Raw genomic sequence first — 2,500 nt, forward strand, 5'->3', positions numbered from 1 at the left:
CCTCCCCTTGCTTCCAACAACCCAAGAGTCCATAGTATTCGGAGTTCTAGCGGGGCCTCCCCTTGCTTCCAACAACCCAAGAGTCCGTAGTATTCGGAGTTCTAGCGGGACCTCCCCTTGCTTCCAACAACCCAAGAGTCCATAGTATTCGGAGTTCTAGCGGGGCCTCCCCTTGCTTCCAACAACCCAAGAGTCCGTAGTATTCGGAGTTCTAGCGGGGCCTCCCGTTGCTTCCAACAACCCAAGAGTCCATAGTATTCGGAGTTCTCGCGTGGCCTCCCATTGATTCAAACAACCCAAAAGTCCATCTTCTTCGCAGTTCAACATCGCCTCCCTCGTTTCCAACAGGCCCAAAGGTCGTCTTCTTCGCAGATCCACGAAGAGCTCATCACGATTTGCCACATTCCATTTCCCACGGGTTGTCAACAACACTTTCTCACACTTCCCGCAATCGAGTACGTGCATGACATGCCAAAGCACATCTTATTTGCCTTCCATCGCACTCAAGACGACGGGTTGTGGAAGAACGATATTGCTCACAACAAGTTCAAGGACAACGTCTCAATCAAGGGACACAACCGAATTATGTTAACTGGGTCGCTAAAGTAAACCCGAGTTCATATAATGCACCGCATCCAAAAGAACTAGCCACAACACGTGCATCACTGAGATGTTTCACTAGATGGAACACGTGCGTGACATTAGGATCCTCCAACACCTCTTCGTGATGGAAAGATAGAATTCGAAGCAACCACAGAAGTACCGTCTAGTGGGTAGGCAACACAGGGACTGATCAACCAATATCACCCAAGGCAACGGGTGAAAATGGAAGAGATGCATGCTTGACCGTTCGATACGCAAGGCATGGAGCCAGCCAGCAAGTGCATCTCGATTACAACTCACACACCCTCACGTTCGCAAGACACCACACCACAAGACGGTCCACCCCCCACCTACCATGGGCAAGCAAGCAAATGGAAACATCAAGTGACGCATGGTCAAGCATCGCTAGGCATGAAAATAACTTTCCACAATATCCGAGGGACTAGCTGCCGAGCTAACCAACGATCAGTGACAACCGTGTGTTGGTATTAATAAAGCTCAACAACTATGAAGAGGCTAGTTGTGCCATGATAAACATGCTAACGCACGCACCACGTGAGGGGGGAGGCCTCATCAAGCTCCCTTTAAAACCTGCCAGTGTGGAGCTGGCCGGCTCAAGGAGCACTCCCCCCCTATAAGAGGTTAATATGCAAAAGGCAAAATTGTACAAGTAGATACACTTTTTTTGAGCAGACATAAGTCCATATCTCGGGCTACACTTCGAATTTTGATGCGATTTTTTGCAGTAATTCGTAGAATAATGGTATCTCCTTGCTCACCAAATTTCATAATTTTTCTCGAAGGGGAACTATTTTTTTTATTTTTTTTACTTACCGGGTATGTGTAAAATCGGGAAAAATAGAAAAGCACATGTAGACTTCGAATTTCGACCTCATTTTTTCCAGTCCACCACTAAACAATATCAGGAACCTCCCCACAAAATTTCATTCAGTTTGGCCAAGGTCTTAAATTTGACAAATTTTGGCACCAAGCTATCTAGTCGCGGTGCACCGACCAACTTGGCCAAGTGCAAAATGCATCCAATTCAAAACTTTTGTGCACCAACACTTTTACAGTACTCATTTGGGGACATTTGGAGGCCTTTCCAACCCTCACATCTCAAAAACCACGAATTTCATTTTTTCACAAAACTCCCCACCAAGCCTTCTAGCTATGCCGCGGTGCACCGCCAACATTGGCCATGTGCAAAACCCTCCGAACTCAAAACTTTCGTGCACCAAGAATTTCATGGTATTCATTTGGGGACATTTGGAGGCCTTTCCAACCCTCACATCTCAAAAACCACGAATTTCATTTTTTCACAAAACTCCCCACCAAGCCTTCTAGCTATGCCGCGGTGCACCGCCAACATTGGCCATGTGCAAAACCCTCCGAACTCAAAACTTTCGTGCACCAAGAATTTCATGGTATTCATTTGGGGGCATTTGGAGGCCTTTCCAACCCTCACATCTCAAAAACCACGAATTTCATTTTTTCACAAAACTCCCCACCAAGCCATTTAGCTATGCCGTGGTGCACCGCCAACCTTGCCCATGTGCAAAACCCAACCAACTCAAAACTTTCGTGCACCAAGACTTTCATGGTATTCATTTGGGGGCATTTGGAGGCCATTCCAACCCTCACATCTCAAAAACCACGAATTTCATTTTTTCACAAAACTCCCCACCAAGCCATTTAGCTATGCCGTGGTGCACCGACCAACTTGGCCATGTGCAAAACCCAACCAACTCAAAACTTTCGTGCACCAAGACTTTCATGGTATTCATTTGGGGGCATTTGGAGGCCTTTCCAACCTTCACAACTCAAAAACCACGAATTTCATTTTTTCACAAAACTCCCCACCAAGCCATTTAGCTATGCCGTGGTGCACCGCCAA

Source organism: Vigna unguiculata, unplaced genomic scaffold (assembly GCF_037176805.1).
Source record: "Vigna unguiculata cultivar grain cowpea cultivar isolate G323 ecotype 2 unplaced genomic scaffold, ASM3717680v1 ptg000319l, whole genome shotgun sequence".
Taxonomy (NCBI): Eukaryota; Viridiplantae; Streptophyta; class Magnoliopsida; order Fabales; family Fabaceae; genus Vigna; species Vigna unguiculata.